This window comes from Rhinatrema bivittatum, chromosome 2, assembly GCF_901001135.1.
Source record: "Rhinatrema bivittatum chromosome 2, aRhiBiv1.1, whole genome shotgun sequence".
Classification (NCBI taxonomy): domain Eukaryota; kingdom Metazoa; phylum Chordata; class Amphibia; order Gymnophiona; family Rhinatrematidae; genus Rhinatrema; species Rhinatrema bivittatum.
In genome coordinates, this window is record NC_042616.1 from 479814391 (window position 1) to 479836982 (window position 22592).

Here is a 22592-nt window from a genome sequence, read left to right on the forward strand (position 1 = left end):
AGGCGCCGGAACCCTCGCTGAACGACCTCCTGCAGTCGATCTCCTGCCGGCGCCATTTTCCGTACGAAAACGATTCGCGGCGGGAAATCGCTCCCTGACCCCCGCTGGACCTCCAGGAACTTTTGGCCAGCTTGTGGGGGGCCTCCTGACCCCCACGAGACTTTCCAAAAGTCCAGCGGGGGTCCGGAAGGACCTCCTGCCGTCCAATCGTGTTCGTCTATGGCCGCCGCCATTTTTCGGCGCCATTTTGGAAAATGGCGCCGGCTGAAGACAACAAGATTCAGGAGCAGGAGCCCGTTCCGGACCGCTGCCGTTCCGGACCGCCGCTGGACCCGCAGGTTATTTAACTCATTTGGGGGGGGTTCGGGAGGGTGGGGGATTTAATTTAAAGGGTCGGGGGTGGGTTTTAGGGGGTTTTAATGTGCCGGTTTTGCGATTTTTAGATTTTTAGATTTTTAGATTTTTCACGATTTTTTCACGATTTTTCACGATATTTTACCCCCCCAAACGGCAACAATACGATTCCCTCCCCCTCCCAGCCGAAATCGATCGTTAAGACGATCGAGGACACGATTCACATCCCTACTAGATAATTTCTTATCAATTTTTGTTGTAAGCGTCCATAGATCTAGTAATGAAACATTCTCTGGCTCAACTTCATTGTCTAATGCTTCATTGCTTGGTTCAAAAATTATGCCTGGACATTCAATTCTTGTATTAACAATTACTCCTAGATTCTCCATATTTAAATTTAAGGATTGTATACTACTCACTGGTTCAGCTTCCCCCAATCTATTGGGGGTTGCATCAACCAGTGGTAGTATACCTATATTGCTACCAAGTGCTCCTTCCCTTCTGGGCTGTATGGGAGGTTGTGAGGACCTAGGACTTAAGGATACTCCCAGCTGAGAGTTTCCTTCTAAAACGTCCTCTCCAATGGACTCACTCATACGTATTATATGAGAGTCCATTGGTCCAGTCTTTCTCGGCACTGATGTTATTGGTGAGGAAGCAAAGTTCTTAGATTTGCGTTTCCTGCCCATTATAACAAATAAGTTTAAGGAAAATTTTTTTTTACCAGGGGCACGCCCCTTTGGCGCGTGGCTTCGGCAGCGCGCCAGCGGCTGCGTGCTGCAGGGCCCTTGCTGTTATAGTCTCCCGGTGGCGCCCTTTGATGATGTCACTACTCGGTTCCGCCCACTCGGTCCGGGCTCTCTCTCACCGCGTCGCAGAGTAGGTGTTATGTCTCTTTACTGCCTCCTGGCAGCTCAAACGGGTGCCTCCCAGCTCACACTGACCGTCTCTCTCACTCCTCAATCGGCTACTTGCAGGGCCCTCGCTGTTATAGTCTCCCGGTGGTGCCCTTTGAAGATGTCACTACTCGGGTCCGCCCACTCGGTCCGGGCTCTCTCTCACCGCGTCGCAGAGTAGGTGTTATGTCTCTTTACTGCCTCCTGGCAGCTCAAACGGGTGCCTCCCAGCTCACACCGACCGTCTCTCTCACTCCTCAATCGGCTGCTTGCAGGGCCCTCGCTGTTATAGTCTCCCGGTGGTGCCCTTTGATGATGTCACTACTCGGGTCCGCCCACTCGGTCCGGGCTCTCTCTCACCGCGTCGCAGAGTAGGTGTTATGTCTCTTTACTGCCTCCTGGCAGCTCAAACGGGTGCCTCCCAGCTCACACCGACCGTCTCTCTCACTCCTCAATCGGCTGCTTGCAGGGCCCTCGCTGTTATAGTCTCCCTGTGGCGCCCTTTGATGATGTCACTACTCGGGTCCGCCCACTCGGTCCGGGCTCTCTCTCACCGCGTCGCAGAGTAGGTGTTATGTCTCTTTACTGCCTCCTGGCAGTTCAAACGGGTGCCTCCCAGCTCACACCGACCGTCTCTCTCACTCCTCAATCGGCTGCTTGCAGGGCCCTCGCTGTTATAGTCTCCCGGTGGTGCCCTTTGATGATGTCACTACTCGGGTCCGCCCACTCGGTCCGGGCTCTCTCTCACCGCGTCGCAGAGTAGGTGTTATGTCTCTTTACTGCCTCCTGGCAGCTCAAACGGGTGCCTCCCAGCTCACACCGACCGTCTCTCTCACTCCTCAATCGGCTGCTTGCAGGGCCCTCGCTGTTATAGTCTCCCGGTGGCGCCCTTTGATGATGTCACTACTCGGGTCCGCCCACTCGGTCCGGGCTCTCTCTCACCGCGTCGCAGAGTAGGTGTTATGTCTCTTTACTGCCTCCTGGCAGTTCAAACGGGTGCCTCCCAGCTCACACCGACCGTCTCTCTCACTCCTCAATCGGCTGCTTGCAGGGCCCTCGCTGTTATAGTCTCCCGGTGGCGCCCTTTGATGATGTCACTACTCGGGTCCGCCCACTCAGTCCGGGCTCTCTCTCACCGCGTCACAGAGTAGGTGTTATGTCTCTTTACTGCCTCCTGGCAGCTCAAACGGGTGCCTCCCAGCTCATACCGACCGTCTCTCTCACTCCTCCAATGAGGTCCATATTGAAAAGCCATTAAGATGGATAACACAAAGGTTATCCATCTAAATGGCACAATTGGCATATTCAGCCACTTATCCTGCTAAATTAAAGCTGCATAGCTACTTATCTGGCTATAATTTAGCCGGATGAAAAGGGAACTTTACTGAGGCATTCCGAGGAGGAGTTGAGTTATCCGTCTAACTTAGCCGAATATCGCATTATCTGGCCAAGTTAGCCGGATAACTTTAAACCCTCTCGGAAGCAGGTCTAAAATTATGTGTGACCAGGTCACTTGCTACTTACCTGGGTACCTTTAAAAGATATCCAAGTAGCGCTTTGGCTCCAAAAAAACCCAAGAATTAAAGGGACCTATGGTCCGATTTTTTTTGTCTCACTTACCTAATACAAAAGTTACCCTGTTGGGGCCTTGTATCCCCACCCTGCATCTCTAAATGTAATGGAGCAGTCGTGCCCCCCCCCCCCCCCCCCCGAACAAATCCATTCTGCAAAGAGCAACCACTGAGACCAGGCCTTTCCTCCCCCTCCCACTCTCTCCCCCCTCAGCAATCTAACTTACCACCCTGCCACCCCAACCACCCCAACCACCCCCTCCCAGCCTTTTCCCCCACTTCCCAAGGCCCCCTCCCCAGGGTGAGCACTTAATACCCACTCCCGGCGAGGACCCAGTACTGGACGTGTAAATTACACCAGGCATATGCTTCCAGCACCAGAAGTAAGTACCCGGCAGGCTTTCTTTGGCATTGGGACGTGGGGGGGGGGGGGGTAGCTGGGGGGTAGGGTGGATTGCTGAGGGGAGGAGGGGGGAAGGGCCTGGCCTTAACGGTTGCTCTCCGAAGAAGGGGCTTGTCCAGGGGGGGAGGGGCATCACGGCTCCGTTACATTTAGAGATGTGGGGTGAGGGATACAAGGCCCAATAGGGCAACGTTTATATTAAGTAGGGGAGACAAAAAATGGGGCCATAATCCCCTTTAATTCTTAGTTTTTTGTTTGTTTGTTTTTTTTGAGGAAAACGTGCTACTTACCCGGATATGTTTTGATGATATCTGGGTAAGTAGTAAATTAACTGGCCACACAAGGCCGGATAATTTAAAAACCTTAAATGGCTATATTCAAACATAGTTATTCGGCTACATGTAGCCAGATAACTTTAAACAAGTATATTCAGCGGGATGTTCCTCCCGCTGAATATACTGGACAAGTTATCCGGCTAACCTTAGTCCACTTAGGATAACTTGTCCACTGAATGGCCTACTGAATATTGGTCTCAGTAGGTTTTATTTGATATGCCTGCTGTCTGTTTTGAAATATTTTATTAGTGTTTGGGAAAATTGTAGTTTTTGACTGCATATTTCTATTTATACCTTTGTATAATGTACTGTATTTGGTGAGAGCCAGTCTTTGTTTTGCATCTGTAACTAAGATGAGGTATTCTGTTAGTGTGTAATATTTGTGTAGGTGTTGCGCTCAGGGGTGGACCCTTGTCCTGGAGCAGTGGAGAACGGCTCCTTGGTAGGGACCAGGAAGCATCTGCCCCCAGGGGGCGGAGCACTGGAGGAGACAGAGGCTAGGATGAGCTTCACCACTGGAAGCCCGCGGTCCCCCCAGGTGGAGCCCATAGGGACCCGGCCCGCTTGGACTTAGGTGGGCCTCGCCAGGTCTCCTGGAGAGATGGTAGACAGGCGTGCCCTCAGACTGGAGAGGAGCGCGATCGGGTTCGAGGCTGGAGGTCAGATGGAGCAATGATGACCAGAACAGCGTAGGCAATGACAAGGCAAGGAACAAATCCAGAATCAGGAGATGAGGTCAATCAGGCAGGGGTCAGGATCCAGAGGTCAGTTCCAGGAGTGTCAGTCAAAGCAGGAGTCAATACCAGGAAGCAGTCCGAGAGTAGTCAATGAAGCAGAGGTCAGGTTCCAGAGGTCAGACGAGGTCACAGGCAGGCCGAGGTCAGAAGGCAGGCAGCAGGCAGAGTAGCCAAGGAACAAGCCAAGGTCAGAAGGCAGGCAGCAGGCAGAAGGGTCAAGGATCAGGCCGAGGTCAGTACCAGAGAGACAGTCCAAAGGTACTACCTGGGGAGACGTCAGACGAACACAGGAACAGAGGGACATTGGAACAGTAGGATGCAGGAACAAGGCTGGAACAGTAGGATCCTGAAACAAGACTGGAACTAGACTGGAACAAGACTTAGCACGCAGTGACAATCTAGCAGTAAGCCAACCTGATTGCCAAGGCAAGGAAGTTCAGGCAGGAACTTGCTCAAGTAGTTCCTTCAATCAGGGCACGCCGTGGAGCTAGGACCCGCCCCTAGCCCTACAAGAAGCTGGGTGGTTCACGCGTGCACGTGGAGGGGCGTGGCCAACACCACGGAAGGAGCCGAACTACAGTGTGAGGCCTGGTGTGCAGTGGAAGGCCCGGTGACCGCCGCCGTGGGATGCCAAGGCCTGGAGTAGCTTGCGGCTGCGACTAGGGAGGCTGACCCGGGACCTGCAGAGGAGCCAGAGAGGTGAGGAGGCCCATGCGCGGGCTGCACGCGAACGGGGCGCGCAACAGTAGGGATCTATAGCAGCCTGACTTCTGTTTTCCTAATAGGAGGTGTATTTGTGTTCCAGTGCCTGGAATAATATTTGCAGTGCTGCCTTTTCATAGGTTGTTGTTGTTTGAATCCTGTGAGTTATAGCTGTTCTGGTGTGCAAAATTTGCTACATAGGTGGTAAGCATGTTTTTTTGCAGGATTTTGTGTTGCGGCACAGAGTTTCTGGTAATGGAGTTTCTGGTAATGGAGAAAGTTTGTGTTGTGTTAGCATGGGGCACATTTAAAACTAATCGGAGAAAGTTCTTTTTTACTCAACGCACAATTAAACTCTGGAATTTGTTGCCAGAGGATGTGGTTAGTGCAATTAGTGTAGCTGTGTTTAAAAAAGGATTGGATAAGTTCTTGGACGAGAAGCCCATTATCTGCTATTAATTAAGTTGACTTAGAAAATAGCCACCGTTATTACTAGCAACGGTAACATGGAATAGACTTAGTTTTTGGGTACTTGCCAGGTTCTTATGGCCTGGATTGGCCAGTGGCCACTGTTGGAAACAGGATGCTGGGCTTGATGGACCCTTGGTCTGACCCAGTATGGCATTTTCTTACGTTCTTTTCTTATGTTCTTACTGAGGTAATACAAGTATATAAATATAGATTTTTTTTTTGTATGTTTAGATGTAAAGTGAAATGTCTTAGATGTATTCTATGCATATGGAGTATGTGTTAGTGAACTGGAAATGTAAGGATTTTATTGAGATTCTGTCCAGGCTCCAGATTTCACTCCCATATAATGAAGCTATCAAATACTTTTAATGGTAGTTTTACTGGGTGGTGGAAACTGACCAGGGTTTTCCGCATTATACAGAAGGCCCTTACAATTTCTTCTTGTAGTGTTTGTTTTTAATAGCCAGTTTAAAAGCAGGGGGCTATACTGTGGGGATGAGCGTGATGTGTGGAATTAAATGTCATTTTGGCTTGTCCCCCTCCATACTTGCTTCACCAATGCTTCCTCAAATACTTCTGTCTAGAGATGCCACTGAGCTGCTGCTGCTTGCTGGAGGAGGGCAGGGGGACCCGGAAAGTGCTGCTACATCTGACACATTTTTTGTAAACATGGTAGAGAACCCCTTGGATAATGGGTACTATGTTAATTAAATTAATTAACAAAGTGTTGTATCTCAGCAGCAGAAAGCAGCAAACAGATTTGTATACTACTCTTTTAAAAATGATTCCTATAAGACTCCTTTAAATGCAATTGCTCTTAATTATTTTTGGGCGGGGTCATTATTTATTTCACCCTACTTTATTTTCTGTTTGAGATATTTATCTTGAAGATATTTTGCTTGGTTTAATCTGGGGGGGGTGGAACGCCAATTTCAGTTTTCACACAGGCTGCCAGTTATCCTATGTTGCGGGAGCGCTAGGGAGCGATCCCGCTTTCGGGGAGAGTGGTGTGCCCTTGGACCATGATGTGACCAGAGAGAAGCTCCGTTGAAGTGCCAAGGCAGGTGAGACTTATCCCAGCATAGGCGGACAGGAAGAAGACCAGGGACTCACACCTCCGCCGAACCTGATGCATCATTAGAGACCCAACAACGCAATGCTGGTCTCTGGGATAACCCTCCGGCCACTCAATAGCCCTTTTGGACCTGCCGTACGGGAACGGCAAATGCGCCAGGATGGACAGAGAGCGAGGGCAGATGATGGAACTGGAACAAAACGAGACTTGAAGACTGAAGACAATCAGACAATATTTGAAGACAAGGATCAGAAGAGGACTTGAAGACTCTGGATAAGGATGAGGCAAGGCTGAAGAGAAGAACATCAGGGACACTGATGAAGACACTTGCTGAATGAAAAGATGACCGAAGAGTTAAAACTCAGTATGAAGGTATCCGGCCATGACTCATAGATGAATTCATCCTGAACTGAGCTTCGGGGACCAGGCGTGATTGACGCACCTGACAGGTCAATCGAAGGAAGACGAAACTTCCGACCTGGAGTGGAAGATGCATCCGAAGGTCATCCGAAGTTAGAGGACGGCTCACTAGGAGGTAAAATCCGGAACAAGGATATCCGACAGGAAGGCTACCCTGACGAGGGCGCCAAAGAGTCAGAAAGCTTCCTTGACGAAGGAGACCAAAGGTTCTGAACGCTTGACAGCGAATAGGACTGAAGACGAGGATGTCAAAAGGATTCTAAAGACGAAGACAACTTGACACAAAGATGTCTGGCATGTCAGGACATCTGGACTTCAACCCCCAGGACACTCAGTCAAGAGCATCAAGGAGGTGTCAAGTGAACTGGAGAGCGAGACATCTGGACATCTGGACATCGGACCCCAAGGTCACCCAACCAAGAACAGCGAGGAGGCTCCGAGAGGCAGAACAACAGGATGACAGACTTCAGGAAGGACAGGATATCAGAAGATGAGGACATCAGGAAGATATGAAGGTGAAGACATCAGGAGGGTCGGACGACAAAGACATCTGAAGAGCAAGGACTTAGGATCCAGCAAGAGACCAAACGTGTAATGAAGATAAGATGAAGGATCAAGAACCACAAAGGAAGTCAAGGAATTCCCACGAAGAACAGAGTGCCTTGAAGAAGTGGAGGAGGACATCATCGGAGACTCCTGGACCGAAGAGCTCGAATGGAGGATCCAGGAGAAGTCCAACTCCAGAACTGACTCCTTGCAAAGACGAAGAGGAACTGAAGGCTGAGACCTTTTGTAGGGCTGAAGATGAACACCCAGGATGACATCATAAGGCGGAGCCAGGAGGACTTGCCCATTAAATCTGGAGAGGAGGCGCGGCCTCGCACCTAAGGAGGTAGGAGGCAGGACCCTGAAGAGCGGCCATGCTGCAAGGAATAAGAAGGCAGGCTTGAGGCGTCAGAGGTGACTTCTGCCGCTGAAGAAAAGCTGGGGGTGGCTACGGCTGCTGAAGAACACCGGTGGCAGCCTCCAGGCTGCGAAGAGGAGTTCTGGGGTGGCCTCCTGGCCGCAGAAGAGGAAGGTGGAGGCAGCAGTCCCGCCAGCGCCGAAGGAGGATGTCGGCGGCTCCTGACGTGAAGAGGGACGCCTCAGGGCAGCCTTCGGGTCACATGGGGATGGAGCCTGCGCCCCCCCCTCCCCTCCAGTCACAGGATGGAGAAAAGGCACCGGAGGCTCCCGCTGCCACGAAGGCAGAATTATGTTGGCGGCTCCAGGCCATGAAGACGGCATTGGGGGCTGGCTGGCTGTAGAAAGGTGAGAGACTGCTCGCAGCCTAGCCACGGGCAGAATTGTAACAGCATAGAGTAGACCTGGGGATAATCACAGTTTCCACATTCAAACCCTAAGTATTAACTTGAAATAAGAAGTGTAGTATTGCCTTTCAATCTCTATGTACTAACCTGAAGTAAAAGGTGCAATCTTTAAGTCAGAAAATATTCCCCACCAAGTCAGTGGCATTAAGTAGATTCTGCATGTTAGGGGTATGCATTAGGGATGTGAATTGTTTTTTGACGATTTAAAATATCGTCCGATATTTTTTAAATCGTCAAAAATCGTTAAAGAGTGCGATACAATAGAAATTCCCCCGATTTATCGTGAAAAATCGTTAATCGGGTTTGTGTCCACAAATGGGAGTGATTTGGGGGGAGGGTGGGAAAACCAGCAGACCAAAACAACCCCTAAACCCACCCCGACCCTTTAAAACTAATCCCTTACCTTCCCCCACCCTCCCAACCCCCCCCCCCCAAAAAAAATGTTTTAAAATCACCTGGTGGTCCAGTGGAAGCCCCGGGACCGATCGCCCATTCTCGGGCCGTCGGCTGCCACTAATAAAAATGGCGCTGATGGCCCGATAAAAAAAACCCACCCCAACCCTTTAAAACTGACCCCTTAGCCTCCCCCACCCTCCTGACTTCCCAAAAAATGTTTTAAAATTACCGGGTGGTCCAGTGTGGGCACCGGGAGCAATCTCCCGCTCTCGGGCCATCGGCTGCCACTAATAAAAATGGCGCCAATGGCCCTTGGCCCTTACCATGTGACAGGGTATCCGTGCCATTGGTCAGCTCCTGTCACATGGTAGGAGCACTGGATGGCCGGCGCCATCTTTAAAGATGACGCCGGCCATGCCCACGCCATTTTTAAAGATGGTGCCGGCCATGCCCGCACCATTTTTAAAGATGACGCCGGCCATCCAGTGCTCCTACCATGTGACAGGGGCCGGCCAATGGCATGGATACCCTGTCACATGGTAAGGGCAAAGGGCCATCGGCGCCATTTTTATTAGCGCAGCCGACGGGCCGAGAGCAGGAGATTGCTCCCCGTGCCCCCACTGGACCACCAGGTAATTTTAAAACGTTTTTGGGGAGGTCGGGAGGGTGGGGGAGGCTAAGGGGTCAGTTTTAAAGGGTCAGGGTGGGTTTTTTGTTTATCGGATCGGGCGCAGCTGATAAACAAAAAACCAGTCGGGCCAGACGATAAAAATTATAAGATTTGAATCTGAACCGGAACCAAACCGATTCCGATTCACATCTCTAGTATGCATGTTAATATTTTTTTGTTTCATTTATTTTGTTTTGTGGTTTTTATCATTTTATCAGATGTTTATTTAGATTTGTTTAGTTTATTTGAACTGAAATAAACATGAAATTCCTGGACATGTGTCTATAGAAAAATATACCAGCTGAGAGACTGCAGCCTGCTACCCCATTGTTTGATTTGGTAGTTGCTAGATTAAAGTAGCGCTCTCCTGGCGCGCACACAGGCCACTCTCCTGTGCATGCGATTTAGTATTCAAATGAGGGCCCTACCTTTGGGTAGCCGCTAATTTCTGAAAGTAAAATGTCCGGCATGGCTGCACATTTTACTTACTGAATCGTGTGGGAATAACAAATAGGGCCATCAACATGCATTTTCATGTTGCGGGTGTTATTAATTTTGCGGGGGTTTGCCGCGCGTTTTCGACGCGCTATTATCCCTTACTGAATAAGGGGTAAAGCTAGCGCGTCGAAAACGCGCGTCCAAACGTGGGTTAACAGTGTGCTCCACCGGAGCGCACTGTACTGTGTCGGCCTGAAAGTTAGGTGCTTAGCCCTAGTCAAATTTTCATTGGGACCTAAATACTTTGAAAACTAACCCGATTCTGAATTCACAGCACCCCAGGTGGGATTTGAACCAAGAACTCCTGTTTTAAACAAAACCACTGCCCTATCAAGTCGGCCACTGGCATTTGAGTCCAAAGGCCATATCCCATGCCTAAAGCCTCTAATGGTGCGCATTCTGCAGCAGTAAAAGCAAAGGAAGGGAGGAGATGCCCAACAGACCATTAGTTTGACCCAGCATGGTCCTTCTTTTGGTCTTGAGGACATAAAGAAAGGAAAGGAGAGGGAGAGTAAGACAGACGGAGTGAAAGAGAGGCAGAAGAGGAAAGGAAAGACATGGAGAGCAGAAAGGGTTCTGTGTCTCCCCCTCACCTTACTTCAATATCACCTTTCAATATTCATTTTATAACCTCATTTCCTTGTGCCACCTTCTACCTTCCTGTATAAATTATCCATGTCCTAATCCTAGATTTGTTTGAGTTGATTTCTTGACTTTTCCAACTGTGCATTACCGAGGAATATATCTGGCAAGCAAACCCAGGAACAAATCCTCTGCCTTTTAAGACTAGAAATCAAATAAGCAGCACTAATTCCAGCCAATATAACATGTGGGCAAATGATTTATTAGCCAAAACCTTTTTTTTTTTTCCTAATGAGGTTTTTGTTAACAGCAGACATAGTTGAAACAATTAACCGATAATTTAATTAATGCTCTGTGGTCTTACATCCTCTAGCTCAAGATGTATCTCCCTCTCCTTCAAAAGTGAGCAGGAAACCTCCCTGATTCACATAAATTAGCCATGTCTGCATGTACAACAAAAGACTGGGGGCTTGCAGTACAACAGAGTGCTTTTTCCCATTCACTTCCCTTGGGGAAAAAAAAAAAAAAAAGCTTTGTACATCTGACCCTTTAGGAATATCTGAGATAGCCCAAATCTTCCCAGAAGATCTTCCTCTATAATTTTCCCACCTCGTACAAAAATAGCATTCACTATAGAACATTTTCAGTTTGTATGTAAATTGTATTATTTATATAAATTGTGAATACATTTCCTTAATTTTGATTTTCCCTTATGTGTGAATCAACAGCTTTATTTTCTGTTATAGTGACCCTCAACACATTTATTTTTTAAATGCTTTCTAGTAAAGGCAGATTTCCTTTTTTTTTGTTGTTGTTCACAAGACTGATTTCCTATTAATAGTTATAGGTTATCTTTGTTGTTCCATTCATATACATATTATCTAAAGTAATCATTTCTTCCCCAGCATTTTTTTTTTAAAGAAGGTTCAGAGTTCTTTTTTTGTGTTAAAATTCAGTCACGCACATTGTGAATAGACAGAGCTTGAGAGATTAGGCATATGTGCTTTTATATCCCGCATGATGTGATTGTATCATGAATGCTGGTATATAAAACATTTTAAATAAATAAATAAATAAATAAATAAATACAAAAAAGGAGTCCCATTTTCCAGGGGCAATCCTAACACATTTTTAAAAAGTTTGACAAAACTTTGAGCAGACACAGTAGGTTACTAAATGTAGGGCCCTGTTGTGGTCCCAGTCGCGACCGGGGTCTTACCTTCTCTTCTCTCCCGGTGCCGGCGGCGCAAACATCGACGGCGTCCCCGCGGAGGCCGCCGCGGGGATGCCCTTCCTCTAGGCGTGCGCGCGCACTGGAGGGGCACTGAAATAGCCCGCTTCCTGCCGCCCGACGCTCCGCCCCTTCTGCTGACGTCAGACACCGGGGGGGATTTAACCCCGGTGTCCACACTCACTCAGGGCCTTGCAACCGGGTCCCTCCTTGGTCCCTAGTTGCTCCTGGCCCCGAGGTGTGCCGGCTTCAGAGTCTGCCTTCCAGTTACAGAGTCTGCTTGCCTGCTTCAGTGTCTTCCTGCTTGCCTGCCTCCGTACCTGCTTGTTTGCCTCCTACGTTGCCCGCTTGCTCCAGTGGCCGGGCCCCTACGGGCTCCTCCCGGGGGGTCTCCGGTCTCTGCCACAGTTCCTGCCTGGTTCCAGTTCGGAGTCTTGCCACAGTTCCTGCCTGGTTCCAGTTCCGAGTCTTGCCACAGTTCCTGCCTGGTTCCAGTCCCGAGTCTTGCCACAGTTCCTGTCCAGTTCCAGCTCCAGCCCGCTTCAGTTCCTGCCTGAGTCCGGATCCCTGCCTGCCTGCTCCAGTTCCAGCTTCCGTGATCTCTTAAGTCCCAGTGGCTGGGCTCCTACGGGCTCCTCCCGGGGGAGTACCGGATTCCAGGGTGAAGCTCACCTCCAGCTCCTGCCTGGTATCTGCCTCCCGACCTGTCAATCACTAGAGACTATAGTACACCTCTCCCCAGTCTCTTACAGGTCGGCCCAAGGGTCCACTAAACAGCTCATTTCACAACAGGGCACTCCACATCACAATGAATCACAAGTCAGCCAACTACTAATGTATGAAATAGAGCCCTGAACAGCTTAATACAGGTAACACAGATAAACAGCAACAATATCACCAGGGTTCTTCAAAATCAGCAAAAAAGGGGCTGACATTCCATTCAATATCCTTTTTATTGGTAAAGATAAAAAGATGAACATAAAAGGGTCGATTTTAAAAGCATTGCTCACACTAAAATGCCTACATACAAAAGTGACTGGGTTGTGCGCGACTGACATGTATTTTAAAAGCTGGAAATTGCATACATATATACGGATGGGAAAGGGGTGGATCCGGGGCGGAGCATGGGTGATCCAGGGCGGGACCCACACGCAACTCTGTATTTTAAAACAGGGGGCTGCAGCGTGCGGCGGCTTATTAGCTGCATAACTTTCCTACTGCTCCTAGAACAGGACTGGAACAAGGCTGGAACGAGACTGGAACAAACACTGGAAACGCAGAGGCAAACTAGAAATCACAGCGTGATCGACCCGATTGCCAAGGCAAGGAAGTGTAGGCAGGCAGGCAGTTCCTTTTGAGCAGCGTTCAATCAGGCACGCTGCGAAGATGGGATCCGCCCCTGGCCCTTTAAGGAGCCAGGCGGTCTGCGCGCGTGCACCTAGGGGTGGTGCTGATGCCACAGAGGATGCCGAGGCCCGCCATGAGGCCTGGCTGGAGATAAAAGGCCTGGCAACCACTACTGTGGGATGCCGAGGCCTGGCTGAGCTCGTTGCTGAAGCAGGGGAGGACAACCCGGGACCCATGGGAGTCTTGGTGGGGTGAGTAGGCCCGGAAGGGGGCTGAGCATGGATGGGATGCGTAACAGTACCCCTCTTTCTAGGCCTCCACTTCCTCAGGCGAGGCTTGTCTGGGTGTGCCCTAAGGAAACCCCGTAAGAGGTCCTTGTCGAGAATGTTTTGTGAGGGCTTCCAGGAGTTTTCTTCGGCCCCATACCCTTCCCAGGCAAGGAGATATTCCCAGCGGCCTCAATGCTGATGGTCGTTGAGGAACTATCTTACCTAGAGGGTGTTGTCGGGTTCTGTGGAGACCTGCGGAGGTGGAGGATCTCTGCAAGAAGGCCAGGAGAGCACTAGAGGCTTTAATAAGGAGAAGTGAAAACTATTTTGGATACCCATGGATCACGGCAACTGGAGTTGGTATGTTACCGCTTCGACACAATGGAGGATTTGGAATGGCCCAATATAATTTGGTGCTAGGAGATGAGAGGATAGTCACAGTCTGATTTTTGAGTACTCAACCACACCTTTTGGCTGGGTTGGAAAAGTGGGGCTGACCGTCGATGAGCATCAGCAACCTTTTTGGAACATTCGGCAGCTTGGTCAGACGTTCTTTTACTTGGTTCCATATGTTGCAGATGGTCTGTGCTGTGAACTGAGCTGTTGGCGAAGACACAGAGAGGGGTACTGGCAAGGGTAGTCGTGGTTGATGGCCAAACACCTCCAAAAATGGAGAGATATCCATGGCAGCAGCAATGTGCATGTTGTGTGTGACAACTCAGCCCATGGTAGCAAGCCGGCCCAATTGTCCTGTTGGTCATTTACATAAGACCTTAGGAAAGTCTTTAATGTACAATTAGTTCTTTCTGCTTGGCCATTAGCCTGAGAGTTGTAGGCTGACTTGAAGCTCAGGGTGATGTTGAACTTTGGCATAAAGATCGCCAGTATTTCACGGCAAACTGTGGTCCTTGGTCCAAAACTATTTCCTTGGGTAGGCCATGTAGGCGGAAGATGTGCCTCAGGAATAATTTGGCGAGTTCGGGAGCCAAAGAAAGATTCCACAGAGGAATAAAATGTCCCATTTTGGAGAAGCAGTCGATAATGACCCAGATGACGGTGTTATCTTGAGATGGAGGCAGGTCAGTGATAAAATCGGTTGATATACTGCACCATGGTTCAGTAGGCGTTGACAGTGGTTGGAGAAGTCCCCATGGCCGACCCATAGGAGGCTTTTATTGTGCACATACAGGACATGAATCAACATAATTACGAGAATCTGTTACCATGCTGGGCCACCAGTAGAACCGTCTTAACATTTCCAGGGTTCTGGCACGACCAGGATGTCCGGCTAGCCTTGAGTCTTGGGCCCAACGGAGTACACATTCACATAGTCAGCGTGGGATGACCGTCTTTCCAGCAGGTACCATGGTGGTAACCGCAAGGGACACACAGGCCGGGTCAATGATATGTCTTGGGGTGTCCGGTGTGTCCTCTGGTTCAAGGGAGCGCAAGAGTGCATCTGCACGGAGGTTCTTCGATGCTGGCCGGTAGCGCAGCTTGAAGTTGAATCGCTCGAAGAATAATACCATTGGGCTTGTCGTGGATTTAATAATTTTGCCTCTTTTAGGTGCTCCAGATTCTTGTGATTTGTGAATATGGTAAATTTATGTTGTGCACCTTCTAGCCATGGGCGCCATTCCTGGAGTGCTAGTTTGATGGCTAGGAATTCACGGTCTCCAATTGTGTAATTTTGCTCTGCAGGCAAAAATTTGTGGGAATAGAAAGAACACAGTACCAATGTACCTTTGGAGGAGTACTGACTCAATACCACGTCTAGCTCCGATGGCGAATGCATCGACTTCAACGACGAATGGGGGGTTTGGGTCTGGATGCCGTAAACAGGGACCAGAATAAAAACCTTCTTTTACTGCATGGAATGCAGCTTGAGCCTCGGGACTCCACAGCCGGAGATTGGTTCCTTTCTTGGTCATCACGGTGAGTTGGAGTAATTCGTGAATCCGAGGAATCTTTATAAGGTGAGGAGGCCTACTGGCTGGGGCCAGTCGCGAATCCCTTGAAGTTGTTCAGGATCCATCGTAAATCCTTGATCAGAATTGATATATCCCAGGAAAGGCAGGCAATTTTCTTCAAAGATGCATTTCTCTAATTCGCGTAAAGGTGACTCTCAGAGGTGTTGGAGAACAGTTCTGACGTGGGAGCGATGGGATTTTAGGTCCTTTGAGAAGATAAAGATGTCGTCTAGGTGTACAACTATGAATGAATAAAGTAGATCTTGGAGGATTTAATTCATCAGGTGTTGAAACACCACAGGGGCATTGCAATGGCCGAAAGGCATCATTATGTACTCATAGTGGCCATCCCTGGTGTTGAAAGTGGTCTTCCATATGTCCTCAGGCTGGATACATACGAGGTTGTATGCTCCTCATAGATCAAGTTTCGTGAAGATCTGGGCCTCTTGCAGGCAGTTAGACAACTCACTGATGAGGGGTAACGATCCTTGGGGATGATGGCATTCAGCCCCCAATATTCAATACAAGGGTGTAGTCCTCCATCCTTCTTCTTGACGAAGAAGCCCACTCCTGCCAGAGAGTCAGAGGGTCTGATGAACTCTTTCTCGAGATTCTCTTTGATGTACTCGGACATTACCTGGGTCTCAGGAAGTGAGAGTGGATAGGTTCTTCCTTTTGGGAGGTGTAGTGCCAGGCAGAAGCTCGATAGGACAATTAAACTTTCGGAGTGGAGGCAGTGTGTCTGCCTTTTGCTTAGAGAAGATGTCTTCGAAGTCAGAGTACTGAGCCAGTAGGCCAGCGAGGGTTGTCGTCTTCAGGATGGTAACTGCTGGGAACACTTGCTTTAAGCAGTGTTTCTGGCATTGCGGGCCCCAGTGGACCAGCTGGAGGGATTGCCAGTCAAATTGGGGTCCATGAGTTTGGAGCCAAAGAAGGCCCAGTATGACTGGGTGTGTGGAGTGTTTCAAGACGAACAAGGCTATTTCTTCCTCGTGGAGGTTTCCCACGGTGAGGCATGATGTGATGTGTGATGTGTCCAGGGAGATGTTCCCTTTGGATAGATGCGATGCGGAGAGGCACCTCTAGGAGTTGCACAGGGATTTTCAAGAGGTTGATGATATCGTCCATGATGAAGCTACCACTTGCTCCAGTGTCAATAAGAGCAGTGATGGCAAAGGAATGGGATTCCATGGAGAGGGAAACTAGAAATAACAGTTGGGGGCCGGTGACTGTAGCACCCAAGCTCGGGACCCCCGCCAGGTTCAGGCTTTGAAGTTTTCAGGACGGACCAGACAGGACTGCCTCAGGTGTCCGGAGGCACCACAGTATAAGCAAAGGCCCTGCTTCTTGCATCAAAGACGCTCTTCAGGAGACAACCGCCCACGGTTGACTTGCATAGGTTCTTCTGTAGATGGAAGTGGTGCTGGTAGAGACTTCAACTGAGGGCTTGGGGCACGTGCTGGGCATTGATTAGGAGGCTGGGATGCTTTCACTTCATAGTGCTGTTGCCAGAGGTGATGGTCAATTTTCCCAGCGAGGGAAATCAGGTCCTCTAGAGACATGGGAATCTCTCGGACAGCAAGCTCGTCTTTGAAAGCGGGAGATAGACCTTCCAGATAGAGTGCCCTGAGGCAGTGCTCTTGCCATCCCAGTTCTGTGGCCAGTGTCCGGAACTCCACCGTAAAGTCAGAGAGGGATCTTGAGCCTTGACGGAGGTGGAGAAGGTGATGGCCCACAACCACCTGATGACCAGTATCTTCAAAGGTCCGCTTGAAGGCAGTGATGAACTGGGATAGTTGCGTGAGGATGAGGTCAGAGTGCTCCCAAAGTGGAGAAGCACATGCCAGGACCTTCCCCTCAAGGCAAGAGAAGATGAAAGTGATTTTTATGGATTCCTTCAGGAACAATGATGGCTGAAGGGCAAATTGCATGAAGCACTGGTTGAGGAAGCCTCGGCAGAGGCACAGATCCCCATTGAAACGTGGAGGAGCTGGCAGCGCCAGTGATGCTCTCGGCAGCAGGGTAGCATTTAGGCCTTTGGGATTAGCCATTACTGCGTCCTGCAAATGAGAACGAAGTTCTTCCACTGAAGATGCTAAAGTCTCTAGAACTTGTCGTTGCTCTTTAACAGTTGTGGCCAGACCCCAAAAGGTCCATGAGGCGGGAGACACTGCCAAGTCCATGGCCTTGGCAACCTGTTGCACCAGGAGGTGGACCCTTGGCCTAGTGCAGGATTGGTAGGCTCCCTGGTTGGACCCAGAGAGCACCTGCCACCAAGCAGCGGAGCACAAGAGGAGACAGAAGCTAGCTGGAGCTTCACCAATAGCAACCCAGGGTTCCCTCAGGTTGAGCCCTCGGTTAACCGGGCCATCTGGTCTTAGGTAGGCCTCGCAGGATCTCCTTGAGAGAAAGTTCAGAGGTGTGCCTACCACGATCAAGGGTGTGCGGTCGATGTTCAGGCTACAAGTCCGGGGTGCCTGAGAAGGCCAGAATTAAGTCTCTGAATGTATGGCAAGGATCAAGGCCAGAGTCAAGGTAGCATAGTCAGCCAAAGCAGGAGTCAATACCAGTGGTCAGTCCGTGGATAGTCAGCCAAAGCAGGAGTCAGGTTCTGGGTGGCAGTCAGACGTGGTCAGTGGTCAGGCAGAGGTCAGTTCCAGACAGCGTGCAGACGTGGTCAGTGGAAAGGCAAAGGTCAGTACCAGGCAGCATGCAAACGTGGTCGAGGAAACAGGCAAAGGTCAAATCCAGGCAGTGATCAACGTAGTCAAGAACAGGCAGAGGTCAGTACCGAGAAGATAGTCTGAGAGGTACTATCTGGGGAGACGAAGGAACAGGAGGACACTGGAACAGATGGATGCTGGAACAGGACTGGAGCGAGACTGGAACAGGACTGGAACAAGGCTGGAACAGGACTGGAACAAGACTGGAACAGGACTGGAACAAACACTGGAAACACAGAGGCAAACTAGAAATCACAGCATTATAGACTCAATTGTTAAGGCAAGGAAGTTCAGACAGGCACTTTCTTTTGAGCAGCATTCAATCAGGGTGTGCCATGAAGCTGGGATCCGCCCCTTGCCCTTTAAGGGGCCGGGCGGTTCACGCGCACGTGCCTAGGGATGGGGCTGACACCACAGAGGACACCAAGCCCCGCCGTGAGGCCTGGCTGGAGGTGGAAGGCCCGGCGACCGCCGCTGTGGGACGCCGAGTCCTGGCTAATCTCGCTGCTGAAGCAGGGGAGGACGACCCGGGACCCATGGGAGTCTTGGTGGGGTGAGTAGGCCTGGAGCAGGTCAAGCGCGGACGGGATGCTCAACAGTAAGTCTGTTGTATCTCTGCTCATTTGCCGATATGCACATATATGGGCGCACACACGCTTGTTTTAAAATTAGCCTGAAAATGTTTTCCTTCACTCTTATTTTGTTGGGTTTTTTTTATTTCATTAAACTGAATGAAACAAAAACGATGCAAATTCTAAACTTGTACGGATTACAATGCAATAAAATATAAGATAGAAAAATGAATATTTGTAAATCTTAGGGATGTGCAGAGGGAATAATGCTATTTTGGTTCATTTATTCTTTTCATAAGTCACAATCATTTGTTTGGTTCATTTCAGATGGAAAAAAAAATCCATTTATTTGTTCTATTTGTTCATTTGTTTCCCAGTAAAGTCAATGGAGGAAGCAATTTGGCCTATTTTGACCTCCCAAATTGGGGTTTTCTAATTATTTCTAATGAAGCATGAAGGACACTCAAACAAACCGACTGTGTGAACATGGTACCAAAAATGGTATGAATTGCCCAAGGAATTATAAGGGAGCAAAATGCTCCCAGCAGAGGCAGGAGTTCTCCAAGGCACCATGAGTGGTACAAGCAGAAACAATATAACCCAGAACACCTCAAAGCTCCAACAAAGGGGCAAAGTGTACCAATATGCATAACCCCCACTCACCCAAGGCAGCATGAGAGGGGCAAAGTGGAACCAAGTGTGGCACGAACAGCCCAAGGCACCAAGAAGAGGGGATGAAGCACCAAAAGTGAGAGAAAAAACCCTAACAGGTCAATTTTAAAAGCATTGCTCGTGCATAAATGCCCATTTATGTATGTGTGTAGGCCAAGAGTGAGCAACATTGATTTTTAAAAGTGGCAAAATACATGTGTATATACCCACATGTGCATGCAGAATAGAGGCAGGGCATGGACGGCAAACATGTTCAGGAACGAGGCCAAGATTTACGCATATAACTCCGAATTTTACAAACAAAACCCACAGCGTGCATATGCTCGAAATCCCTGTCATTTTAGGCTGCTCCTGATGAGGAGCATATCTGTAGATCTCAAGTTTTAGTGCTTAAAGTACAGGATGAAGGCTCTTAATTTTAAGAGGTTACTCGAGCACAGCTGGCGAGCATGTGTCTTCACAAGGCCCATGTCGGCTTTTCCACGCATATGTCAGCATATTTTAAAACATGCTTGCATGAGGCACAATCCCAGTTTTCCAAGTAGTCCACCAGTTTGTCCATTTAATAGCGAGGTCTTTCAGACTCCTCTGGGTTCTTAATCTTGAATGCTGCCCAGTTGACCCAGACCTCTCCTATAAGCCCTAAAACTTTAAGAGGTAGATTTTAAAAGCCCTGTGTGTGTAAATCCTGCCGGGCACTTGCATAGGCCGCCAGCGTGCGCAAAGCCCCGGGATGTGAGTAAGTCCCGGGGCTTTGCTTGGGGGGCATGCTGGAGCGTGTCAGGGGCGGTGCGGCGCGACGTGTCCGGGGGCATGACGGCGGTCCGGGTGCGGGACCGAGTGCTCCGGCAGAGCGGCCTGTGCCGGGGCCGGGAGCCGGTGACGTGCACAAGTTATGCCTGCCAGAGGCATGCGTAACTCAACGAAATAAGGTAGGGGAGGGGGATTTAGTTAGGGCTGGGGGTGGGTTAGATAGGGGAAGGGAGGGAAAGGTGGGGGGGACAAAAAAAAAGTTCCCTGCTGGCTTTCGCACCGAATAGCGACACCATTTCTGAGCAGCCTCAGACGGAACTGAGGCAGGCTGTGTGGCTCGGCGCGCGCAGGCTGCAGATTTTGTGCACACCGACCCTGAATTTTAAAAGATACGCGTGGCTACGTGGGTATCTTTTAAAATCCAGCATACTTTTGTTTGTGCCGGTTGCGCGAACAAAACTACATGTGCGCGTACTTTTTTAAAATCTGCCCCTAAATGTACAGACTTGTTTCTCATCAGGAGCAAGTCTGTAGAGTTATGCATCCGCACGCTGTGGGTTTTATTTTTAAAATTCAGAGTTATATGCATAAATCTCCATCCCGCGTCAGAACGCCCATGCGCCACCCCTTTCCCGCCCCCTCATTCCCCACGCACACATGGGTAAAATGTGTGTACTTTGCAACTTTTTAACATCCGCGTTGCTTGCAAATGGCCCACATACGAGCATGTGTGGGGATTTTTACGTGAGCAGCGCTTTTAAAATCGACCTAATGGACAGCATTTATTCAAATCTAAAATTATTATATATGCAAATCAAAACTGATTATGTACAAGTGTGAATCATATATGCAAAGAAGGTTTTTAGACAGTAAGATGTTATCCAGTTCTATTTCACTTTCTGGACATATTCTAGCCAGACACGCCGGAAGGAGTGGAGAGAATGAGACGGGATCTAAGGAAACTGGAAGAGTGGTCGTAGATATGGCAGCTGAGATTCAATGCCAAGAAGTGCAAAGTCATGCATATGGGGAGTGGAAATCCGAATGAACTGTATTCGATGGGGGGGGAAAGGCTGATGTGCACGGAGCAGGAGAGGGACCTTGGGGTGACAGTGTCTAATGATATGAAGTCTGCGAAACAATGCGACAAGGCTATAGCAAAAGCCAGAAGAATGCTGGGCTGCATAGAGAGAGGAATATCGAGTAAGAAAAGGGAAGTGATTATTCCCTTGTACAGGTCCTTGGTGAGGCCTCACCTGGAGTACTGTGTTCTAGGGATGTGAATCGTGTCCTCGATCGTCTTAACGATCGATTTCGGCTGGGAGGGGGAGGGAATCGTATTGTTGCCGTTTGGGGGGGTAAAATATCGTGAAAAATCGTGAAAAATCGTGAAAAATCGAAAAATCGAAAAATCGCAAAACCGGCACATTAAAACCCCCTAAAACCCACCCCCGACCCTTTAAATTAAATCCCCCACCCTCCCGAACCCCCCCCCAAATGACTTAAATAACCTGCGGGTCCAGCGGCGGTCCGGAACGGCAGCGGTCCGGAACGGGCTCCTGCTCCTGAATCTTGTTGTCTTCAGCCGGCACCATTTTCCAAAATGGCGCCGAAAAATGGCGGCGGCCATAGACGAACACGATTGGACGGCAGGAGGTCCTTCCGGACCCCCGCTGGACTTTTGGCAAGTCTCTTGGGGGTCAGGAGGCCCCCCACAAGCTGGCCAAAAGTTCCTGGAGGTCCAGCGGGGGTCAGGGAGCGATTTCCCGCCGCGAATCGTTTTCGTACGGAAAATGGCGCCGGCAGGAGATCGACTGCAGGAGGTCGTTCAGCTAGGGTTCCGGCGCCTCGCTGAACAACCTCCTGCAGTCGATCTCCTGCCGGCGCCATTTTCCGTACGGAAAATGGCGCCGGCTATACGCGTATGGCCGGCGCCATTTTCCGTACGAAAACGATTCGCGGCGGGAAATCGCTCCCTGACCCCCGCTGGACCTCCAGGAACTTTTGGCCAGCTTGTGGGGGGCCTCCTGACCCCCACGAGACTTGCCAAAAGTCCAGCGGGGGTCCGGAAGGACCTCCTGCCGTCCAATCGTGTTCGTCTATGGCCGCCGCCATTTTTCGGCGCCATTTTGGAAAATGGCGCCGGCTGAAGACAACAAGATTCAGGAGCAGGAGCCCGTTCCGGACCGCTGCCGTTCCGGACCGCCGCTGGACCCGCAGGTTATTTAAGTCATTTGGGGGGGGTTCGGGAGGGTGGGGGATTTAATTTAAAGGGTCGGGGGTGGGTTTTAGGGGGTTTTAGTGTGCCGGCTCACGATTCTAACGATTTATAACGATAAATCGTTAGAATCTCTATTGTATTGTGTTCCATAACGGTTTAAGACGATATTAAAATTATCGGACGATAATTTTAATCGTCCTAAAACGATTCACATCCCTACTGTGTTCAGTTCTGGAGACCGTATCTACAAAAAGACAAAGACAAGATGGAAGCGGTACAGAGAAGGGTGACCAGGAAGGTGGAGGATCTTCATCGGATGACATACGAGGAGAGATTGAAGAATCTAATTATGTA